Source organism: Rousettus aegyptiacus, unplaced genomic scaffold, assembly GCF_014176215.1.
Source record: "Rousettus aegyptiacus isolate mRouAeg1 unplaced genomic scaffold, mRouAeg1.p scaffold_m13_p_16, whole genome shotgun sequence".
NCBI lineage: Eukaryota > Metazoa > Chordata > Mammalia > Chiroptera > Pteropodidae > Rousettus > Rousettus aegyptiacus.
In genome coordinates, this window is record NW_023416291.1 from 31,803,190 (window position 1) to 31,814,813 (window position 11,624).

Genomic DNA, 11,624 nt, shown 5'->3' on the forward strand with positions numbered 1-11,624 from the left:
CTTTTGGCTACCAAAATCATGTTTCAGTCTATCCCCACAGCAAAGTAGTGGTGTCCTTTTCTTGTAATAAAAATTAGTCTGTCTCTCTCCTAAGGTCTACTTCCCTTTCTGTGTTCTGTCCTGGCACAATTCTTAAGATGCCTTGAGACTTCTGCATTCTGGCTTGGTTTTATCATCAAATATTGACTATAATAGCAGTGAGAGAAGTCAACCTTACTAGTAATATCAAAAATGTTACATCTAGAAGTACAGTAGGCCTTTGAATAATGTTTCATTCACCATTGTTTTGTTTTAACATTGATGAGATGCTGTAGGAATTTAACTCGTGTTTATATTCACTGGTTTACAGAAAAATTGGTTTTACTATACACAGTTTCTCTTAAAGTCACAGAACCTATTTATGACATTAAGTGTAGACTTAAAAGTACTAGTTTCTATGGTGCACACTGATGCCAAGAAAACACATTCCCTAAAGAACTGGCTACCCAATTTTAAGTTTCTAAACTCTATTACCGAGCATCCCTCAAATAGGACCTTATTCCCATACAAATGTTCTCTTTTATCAGCTGCTAATATGCAAACAAACTATTTTGACAGCATGTTTGAGGGTTAATCACTGCAGGACCAGCTGTCTCAGCAAGAACAAATATTTGACTACAATCCTAGAAGAAAATTTTATTCTTTTTTTTAAATTTATATTTATTTATTTACTTATTTATTATTGTGACATTGGTTAATGAAATCTACTGTTTCAGGTGTACAATTCAACAGTAAGACATACATACATACATAAACACACACACATACGCACACATATATATGTGTGCGTATGTGTGTGTGTATATTGCATTGTGTGTTCACTGTCCATAAATTTCTTTCTGTCACCACATTATTTGACCCCTTTTACCCCATCTATATCCCTCTTCCCCACTCCCTCCCCATCCCTGTATTCTTTCACCTCTGAGTTGAACCAGAGAGAAAAACTGACAAATCATGCTTACATATCTTGACCGTTTCCTGCAAGGCATCACCAGGCATAAGTGGCAAATTCTAGTACAATGTTAAGGTTAGGGATAAAGAAGCAGCTAACAGTAAGAAGGGGTCCAAAGCGGCTTGGAGAATAGTGATGTTTACACAACAAAGCCCTTAAAAAATCAAATGGCCATATTCTCCATCAATCAGCATTTATCGATCAATGTTCTCTTTGGCAATACAAACATTAGACAATTAGAGAAGAAAGGTTACCAGTGTCATGTTAACACTTGAGAAGTAATAATCACAACAAGCACTTATATTAGAAAGCCTTTAGGGTGAGAGCCAAGACTTAACATAGCACACTGTTTCACAGAGAATTTTAAACAATACAAATCCAATATGCAGAAAATATGAGAAGCACTGAGAGAAAGACATTTGGGTCTGCAGGATATAAATCAATTTAAGATTTTTTAAAAGTCTTCATATGGAAGTATTCTAAATACTTGCATTATTTTTTATTTCCTTGAAGAATGTAATCAGGAACCAACAAAATGGTTTCTATCAATTTACAAAAATAATAAATCATACTACATTTAATTCTCTAAATAATGATCAATTAGGACTTCAGAAGCCCAACTAATAAAGAGTAGACATAGAAACGGATACTTCAAAAAACATTGTAGATGAGTCGTAGCATTTCTCATTTTTCGTCATCACTAATTGCTTGAACTTAGGCTTTATTCTGATGACAATTCTTTCAAAAGTATTTCCTCTGTCCATTTGGCAATAAAGTGAGCTCTATCACTATAATATTACTGGTCGAAAAAAACACAGTCAATGTTATGGTTGGATGGTCAGGGACTTGGAAGAAACATGATTGGAAAATTGATGACAAAGAAATTTGAGAAAAATGTATGCGGATCGTCTTCTCTCAAAGGTCAAAAGACATGAAGGTATTTATGTCTCAGGGCAGACACAAATATCTCAGCAGAGGATTTTAATAATCAAATAGAAAGGATGATCTGTTCTGTGGGTACTAGTCCACCTTTCCCCGCAGTGACCCTTACCAGTACCCAACGGGCTCTTGAAAAAAGTTGCCACGGTGGCAGGGATGGAGGTTATGCATAGGTTCAGCAACATAAATTTAAATTCACCAAGGCTCACCTGACTTTTGTCACCACTAAGTGTTCATTCTGCCAGCAGCAGAGACCATCACTGGACCCCTAATATGATACCATTTTGCAGGATGATCAACCAGCTACCTGGTGATAGGCTAAATATATTGGACTACTTCCATTGAAGAAGGGTCAGTGTTTTGTCCTTACTGGATACAGATTGTCCTTTTCTGTATGCAATGCTTCTGCCAAAATGACCATCTCTAGATTTATAAAATGCCTTATCTATCATCATGATATTCCACACAAATATACAGCAAGTATACAACTGTTGTTGGTAGTGAGCCTTAATTTTGGTAAATTTGGATTAAAAGGAAGAAAGTTAGTATTAATTTCAAATAGCAAGAGAGGACAAAATAAGCATGAAAGGAAAATATGACATTTCTGTGGCCTTCATAATACTGGTTGGTTTTATTCTATCCTATTCAATTAAGCTTTTTTGAAAAATTTATGAAGCTTATTATAGGTATATGAAATGACTAGTGTTCTGTCTACTATGTTATGGTCCATCATCCACATTTTATAGGCCACATAATGAAGCATCTAAAAAGAGCAGAAAAGTGATAGTAAATTAATTTAATGTATTGCAATATATTGTGGCCGATGATCTAAAGAGAAAATTCAGTTACCAAAAATCATGTCCACTCTTATTTGTGGAATACATAGCAGAATCGCTGTGCAGCAGTGAGCTGAAGTTTGCTGAGGAATTAAGATCCTCTGAATGTGGATTATGACAAAATAAAGAAGTAATTATTACACGAAGATGGTGCTGGATAATATCAGAAATACAAAGAAGTGTCAAATAGAGGTAACTACAAATAAATGTTTTATTAGTATCTCTGAACAAGACATGAGAATATCAAGAAGATAACTGAAAAAAAAATCTAGAAATTTAACTTAAGCTAAGAAACTTAGATACTTAGATAAATATTTACCTATCTATAGGGACTTATTATACATGCAGACTAGACTCATTGCTACTGATTACAATAAGTTTAATCATACCAGTCACATTTAATTCATTGGACAAAAAAAAAAAAAGTCGGAATATCAGAATACTGGTATGTTTTTTTTTTCTTTGTATCAGTGATAAACTTTTCCAAGAGTTCATTGCACAGCTGAGAAAGCCTTCATTAGTTCTGATGTCACTGTGCTCATGAATTTCTTTCCTTGTGTAGGAAGCAAAACTGTTGATGTATCATTCATGTTCACCATAGAGCTAAAGTTTAGTTTTCATATATTCCTCTTAAAGAGTCATGGGCTGGCTAAAAAATACAAATGATAAAAAAAGATTTTTAAATAAAAACATAAATCATTTCTGACAGGCCCTTGTAGGTAATGGGAGGGAAAAAAATCTTTCATAGTTCTCATTATTGTTTCTGGTCAGTAGAATTATTTTGTGTTCCTTACTCTGTCACCATATTGAAGAGTTTATGGAGACATGCTTCTGTATATGGGTAGAGTTTATACCTTACTGATTAAGTGGAAGGTTATACTTTGTAGAAATTATACAGAGTGAAAACATGGAATGGGTTGACTCTTTTGCATATTTTTTTAATCTACATATTGGAAGAGTAAGGAGAAACAAACACGGAATACTAGCTTAAAAGTTAAAGGTCTTATGAAACTACTTGTCTGTACAGTTATAAGATTTTTTTTTGAGGTAAAATTATTGTAAGATATGAAAGATGAGTGGAGTATCTCAGGCTACAGACAAACAAATAAAAACCTCAAGGACTGAGCTTGCTGCCTCAGTGCAGAGAGGTGATGAGAAGCAGTAAGTCATAGATCGTAAGTCCAGCTCAGAGTTGTGTTGGTTGTACAAATGGTTTTATTCAATAAAATAATAAACATAATACACTTAATGACACTTTATTAAGGATCGCTCACTGTGTTAGGGTCTGTGGATACAAAAAAGGAATAATATATAGTCCTGCTCTCAAAAAGTTTTCAGATTCACAAAATGTATCTGCTTTATTTGCAACTGGCATTTCCCCCCCTAAATTGTATTCTATTAGATTAAATAGTCTCTTTACTTCTTCACTTAATCCATGAGTTCATCTTTCTCAATAAATTAGGACAAAACACTCTGCTTACAATTCAGAACAAAAATTTTTTTCTCTTTGAATAGTTATCTGTCTTCTTAGCTTTATAAAGTCAATATAAGTTAAAATTTGAACAATGTTGGACCATAATAAATTAGGTTTTAATTATCATGCTGAATTATGAATTTTATTTACAAATTTGCTTAGTGAAGCAAACATGATAGATGTCAACAAAGACAAGAGAAAGTTAATGAGCTGAGTATTCAGAGCAAATGGAAGTTAAAAAAGATATAAATTCAAGGGAATATCCTCTAAGCTTATAAAAAAAAAAGTAGAAAATACATATGCTAAGAAACTTCTCTTTAAAAAAATATTTCTAAAAACCCTGACAAAAGGAGAGACTGAACTGAATCAAAGCTTAATATTTTTTTTTGACATTTTTAATTGGCCATAAACAAAATACAGAGCTTGAACTCACAAGTGAGAAGTAGCTGGATCAAGGATCCTACCTCTAAAAGTCTGCCTTTGCCTGACTAAAAGTAAATTGAAATTTGCCATCTTGAGACACTTGGGATCCAATGGAGTATTTATTAACTGATACAGATCTTGAGGTCCAAGTTCTTTTCAGCACTACAGGAAATTGATTGAATTCTGTCTCTTTAGTCTTAAACTTGTCTTTTAGACTCTTGTTATTAGTCTCTTCTGGTCAGTTTAATAGAACATGAGTCCAAGATAAGTGGTTCACTGAATAAGTTAGTCCTTCTAATCTATTGCTTTTTCTCCGAGTCAACTTAAGTATTATCTTGAAGATTAATTTTTTCATATAGTAAATGAAATCAACAACATAGAATAATGCCACAAGAATTTCTTTAAATAAATTTAAAAGAAAGGGGAAATTCTATGTGGCTGAAGTTGGGAAAATGTCATATTCTTAACAATAAAATCATGGCAAGCGTCGTTTAAAGTGGAATAAAAATTTATTAAAAATAAAACATGTGCATTTTAAATGAAATAGGTGGAGCCTACTATTTCCCATGTTAGGGAAATACATTGGTCTTCAATTATTTTTAAAAAAATTAAACTGGAAAGAATAGTGAGCATGTGTCTTTAACTTTGATATAGTATCTAAAATACATTGAGCTTTACTTTTTTCATTAATTAATATCATTGGACAAAGGCACCAAAATTATTTTGTAGTATGTGTCCAATGATACACTTCAGCAGACTAAAGATGAAAAGAAATAATAACATGAGAAACAGTCTCCCTTACAGTCCTTTCCCAGTTTTGTCCTATTTTTATCGTCCTTGATAGACTCTTATCCATATCATGGTTGAGGAGCAAAGGTATCTTCTCGTGTCATCAAAGATGTAGTTTCTCTTCTGATTTCTGAGCCCCATAGTTTTGATTGGTTTAAAATAGGAAAACATGAAGAGAGAAGTTTAACTCTGCAATCTCAAGCTTATCTGAAGTTTATCTAAAACTTTCATCATGCTATCTAACATTTTATGAATTTGGATCTAGGATTACAAAGATAAAATTTTCATTATTTATTTAAGGAGAACATTTATTGTTCTTTTATTAAAGAAAATGCAAAATTCCAACATTTATTTGTTTAAGACACATTAAGCACTATTAAAATCAAATATATATCTTTTTTGGAAGTGTTTTCTAGATTTAGGTTATTTAAGCACTATTAAAATCAAATAGATATCTTCTTTTGGAAATATTTACTAGATTTAGGTTTTTAATAAAGAATTATAAAAATTAAAATGACATGTTAAAGAAAATAGAAATTGTATACTGCCTAGAGACCATACAGTAGAGAATCCCTATATGTTAGCAAAAGAGAACAGGGTGGGATGACTGAAAATTTTATGTGTTCATTAAAAATTAGTTTCAGACTATGAATCTCAACAGGAGATATCTGGAGAAGACAAAATCTTGATCAAATTGTTCAGTTACCCAGATGTCACTCATGAGATTGGCCTCTTTTAAACTGGATTTTAAAGTACTTAATGAACTGAAGCATTCTCAATTTGAAGCTGTTTGGAAAAAAATAAGTGAAGACAGTTTCCTCTCTGAATGATGTGCTTAAAATAGCTAGATTTCCTACAGTAGCACAGTGGATAATTGACACCTTTTCTTTTTCTTTCTTTTTCTATTTTTTTAAAACATGTCTGGCAGAACTGCAAACTAAAACTTGAGTTCTGAATACTATCTTCAAATTGTCTCTAAACAATTTAAAACTTCATGGACTTCAATTATAAATATGATTAATGTCTGTGAGATATATTTTTCAGATAAATAACCAATTGTCACAATCTTATAAAAATACATATTCCCATAAAATTCAATGAAGACTATGTGCTATAGGTACCCTGCTATACTAATATTTAACTTAAATAGCAATCATTTATTAAGCATATGAAAACTTGCGTTATCTCATATGTTATCAGAGAAATGCAAATTAAAACAATAAAGAGATTCCACCACACACCTATTAGAATGGCCAAAATCTGAAACACTGACAATACCAAATCCTGGTGAGGATATAGAGCTAGTGGGAATGCAAAACACAACAGCCACTTTGGAAGACAACTTGGTGGTTGGTTCCTTGCAATACATAATATACTCATCATATGATCCAGCAACCACTCTCCTTGGTACTTATCCCAAAGAGGTGAAAACTTATATCCATACAAAAACCTGTACGTGAATATTTTTAGCAGGAAGCAACCAAGATGTCCTTCAGTAGATGAATAAGTAAAGTGTGGTACATCCAGACAATGTAATATTATTCAACACTAAGAAAAATGAGCTCTCAAGTCACAAAAAGATATGCAGGAACTTTAAATGCATATTGCTAGATAAAAGAAGCCAACGTGAAAAGGTTACATCCTAAATGATTCCAATTATATGACATTCTGAACAAGGTAAAACTATTAAGACAGTAAAAAATCAGAGGTTTCTGGGGTGAGAGGGTAGGGCAGATGAATAGGCAAATTATGGAGGATTTTTAGAGCAGTGAAAACACTCTGTATAATACCATGATGGATACATAACTATAATATTTGTCTAAAACCATGCAATGTGCAAATATGTGTGTATATACATATGCATATTATGTATAAAACATTTTCCCAAATAAATTCCATGGAAAAGGCTATTATGAACTATTTAGTAATGTAGAGGCATGGGAGCAAAGTTCAGCTTCGTTGTTAGTCATCACAAAATAGAAAATAATAGGAAATAAACATTTAAATATTCTAATAACCATTGATCTCGCAGTATTAAAAATTAAAACTGTAGGATTTATCAGTCATCAATATTTTATGCAATTGGTGGTATGCTGGTAAACCATGAAGAGTTTCCTAATTTAGTGTTTGCAGATTTCCATTGTATAAATACTTCCATCACGGCTGATTTCAAGCAATGCACATACTACCATTGAATGAAGCCTTGGAAGAGATGTGCAGTCAGCTCTTGCCAGCTTGCATGAGCCAGCTCTAGAGTGCTACTCCAACAACCCAGGGCTCTCAATATATACTTAAAATGACCAAATCTTCAATATTCTTGATGTCATATTATTTTATGTTATGTTTCATTATTAAAATATTTCTAAGCATGTATTTGTCAGTAGGAATCATAAAAGTTGGCCACCAAACAGTAATGTAGTGGTTACCAGAGCAAGAGGGGGAAGGTAGAAAAGGGTAAAGAGGCTCAAACATATGGTGACGGAGGAAGATCTGACTGGGTGATAAACACATAGTGTAATATACAGATGATGGATTATAGAAATGTATACTTGAAACCTATATAGTTTTATTAACCAATGTCGCCCCAATAAATTTCTAAAAAGTAGAAAGAGGTAGGGCACAGCGGGTCCTTGTTAGTCCATCAAGGAGGGAAGCAGAAGTTTGATAAGTCCTTTAAAATATTAAACACAATTGTACTGGCAAAAATGTAAATGTAAATAAGTAAAAATAAAAGTTGACCACACTAGAGGCTCCTTTGGTATGCTAGTTTCAGAAATGAAACAAATAATGGACTAAGATATAATTATGCTGAAGTACTTAAACTAATTTTTCCAATATGAACTTAGATTGCAATTTCAGTGCAGTCGGGACCTGTTATAAGTGAATAAGCAAGTTTTGTTATTGAATTTGAAAAAAAAAAAAAAAGACTGCACATGAGAAAGAGGCTGGAATAGCAATAATGATAACTGGCTTCATCCTATTACAGACACATCACCATATATACTCGGCTTTCTAGGTAAGTGGAATATCAGCCTAAATCATCTGGCTATCTTGTCATTCAGCTTTCTAAAATAACTACTTCTAAATTAACCTTTAGACACTGTTTGAATATTTTAATTTACTGTTTTTGAAAAATTGTATATGATTTATCTGATTTTGAAAGTCAAGCTTTTAGCCTACTTTTTAAATTTTTTTTGGTGATTTTTATTTTTTATTTTTATTTATTTATTCATTTTTAGGCAAGGCAAGGACCTTGTAAGCTTACAATCTGTTATTTTTTATTATTATTTTTTATGCCTACAGCACCTAGTCTTCCTAGGTGGTCTCCCATCCGAATACTAACCTGGCTCTACCCTGCTTAGCTTCCGAGATCAGATGGCATCGGGCTTGTTCAGGATGGCACAGCTGTAGATTTGGTGATTTTTATTACTTGAGATGCTTAACAGAGAGTTTGGCTACTCAGATTCCGGTGTGCTCTCATAACTAAGAGCATTGTATCCTCAGCCATGTCCATGGACCAAATTGGCCTGTATTTTCTTCTCACCATCAGTGCCAGCTAGCTGCATCTTTATTTCTCTGAGAATATTCTTACTTATCAAGCCACAAAACAAAGTTTAGGCACATATAGTACAAAACCATGATTCAGATTGTGATGATTTCTTTCCACAATTCTAGCTCATCTAAATTCAAAGACTTACTTTAATATGCTACGCAGTTCTCTATTTTGTTTTTTATTGTTTTGGAGATCATAAGGGAGGGAAAATGCATATTTATAACTAGCAAAAAATGTTTTAATAAAATTAGAAAAAGTGATAAATACATGAAAATTAAAGAAATAGTAAAAATAAATAATTTTGTTATTTAGACCCTACAGACTTAGGTATTCCAAGTTATGGTATTCCTCACTTCTTTGACATTCTATAGTGATTTGCAGTAGTGCCTGGATTTCAAACTTCTTCTGTAGTTGAACATTTATCTATATAAAATAATATGGAGTTTATTAAGAACATAATACACTGAAAAGTGCTGGATACACAGTTTATTAAATATTTAATGCTTAATACAGTTTTGTGTGTATGAAGTAAATGACACAAGTGATATTTTTCATCACTACAAACTTCAGTCTTCCTCACACAGTTCATCAGATATTTGTAGTTTTCTTCATCTAGGTCTCGTATATATTTCGTTAGAATTATATCTAAGTATTTCATTTTGTGGGTGCTAATGTGCATGGAATTGCACTCTTAATTTTGAATTCTGTTTCTACTCTTGTTCAAAACCCCTGTAAGCTGTGTACAGTTTCATGGCATTGCCCCCAACTGAAATGCTGGTGCCTTTATCAAAAGAGTGATATTGGTATAGTCCTCATGCAAATCATCATTTTAATGCTCAGTTGAGTTGGGTTCTGTTCAGAAGTAGATAAGAGGAACAACCTCTGTGCCACATTTTGCACACACACACACACACACACACACAGACACACAAAGAACAACTTCAGACTTTCACAAATATCTCTGCTACTACTTTTTAAAGGGTCAAGAGAAGACTAAACCCTTTCCAAATAATTTATTCTTCTCTTCTCCCTTCCTCCTGGCTTCCTTAATTACCTATCCATAACTCAACGTGACAAAATTCTAACTTACTTACTTCATCTACAGTTGCGAAATACCTCCTTCCATGCCTGGAATAAGAGACAATCCACTGCTAGAATACTAGAGTGCTGGAGTATATACGTGCATGTAAGGACACATTAGTAGTGAGGGGAGTGCTGACTGAGTGATTTTTCTAATTCAGTACCAAATAGATAACACTGCCTGTTACACTACAGGTCAATATGATAAATCAATAAGAAGAGACACAGTTATTACCTGAAAAAGAATATATTTGCTGTGTTATATTAAAAGTAATATTTGGGACTGGGGATTAAATGGGAGAGAATACCACTTATAGGAACCATCCAAACCTCAATATTATCAATAAGCAAATATTAATGTTGCTAATCAAGACAGAACACAGAATGATCATGGATGAATGTTAAAATTGATTTAGAGTTCTTTCACTGATTTAATTAACATTTACCTTAATTATTTTCTAAGAACTCATATCCCTCCCAGTAACATTGTTTTGTGTTTTTCATTTATTATAGTATCTTTGGAACTAAGATAAAATAAAATTTATTTATTATTGGACTCACACAGAGTTGAGTGAACCCAATAATATGATATGGCATTTATCGTTTCATCTTAGAAATCAGTTACAATAAGCTTTACTTAGATGCCAAAGCTAAAACCAACAGAATTTTTGATGTGCCTTGTATTAGTCCGTTAATAAATAAAGGGAGACAGTGTAGAGGTCCCAGCTGGGAGCACTCACTGCTCAAGCATACTCCTTTCCTTCTTGACACTGGCGGGGACCTCTCTCTATATCACCACCTCCCCTGGTTCCTTCCTCACCTTCTAATGCTCTACGCACCCACCAAATGGAAAAAGAGGAGAGAGAATTAGATGAGAATGAAGCCTCTTGGGTGCCTATAGATAATTCCATTTGGCCCTAAGTTAAAACTAAGTTACTAAGAATTAACCGTTCAACACATTTTATGGTGGACTTGATCCTATACACAGCAACCAACATGATCTTGTGAGGCAAACTGCATGACAAAGTATTTAATCACAACATTTTGGGGTTTGTCCCCCAAATTCTGTTAATTGTCCTAGAAGAGCCTCTGTCCCTCAAACTCTTTAAAATACGTCCTCTATTTAATTTCTTTGAAGCAGTTTCTCTTAAGACAGTCTTCTCTGCTCTGTGTCAGCTAAAAGTTTTAGTTTCTTCAGATCAATTGCTTTAATGGACGAGAGTTAAATGAAAATTTAGAGATGTTAATATATTTTTATAAATATGTAAGCAAAGAAACATGATTTATTTTTTTAAAAAGATAATTGCAACTCAGCTTAACTGAGAATTTTTTTGCTTGAATTATCCATATAATTGATTTAACTCTACTTTCTGCTTCAATTAGCAAGTACAAATGCTGACATATGCATTGTTTAATGGCAAAAATTAGAAGAAAAAATTTTAAATATATTAAATTTCACTTTGATTATCTTTTTGAAGTTAGGAAGCAATTACTAACCTGAATATTTTATGACAAGTAGAAATAATGTTCTCCCTTCCA

General features: G+C 32.9%; 1 pseudogene; it reads right to left on the minus strand.

Moving 5' to 3' along the window:
* Positions 1-8,746: 8,746 nt before the first annotated feature.
* On the minus strand, positions 8,747-8,865 carry LOC118612681 (annotated as a pseudogene).
* Positions 8,866-11,624: the final 2,759 nt, after the last annotated feature.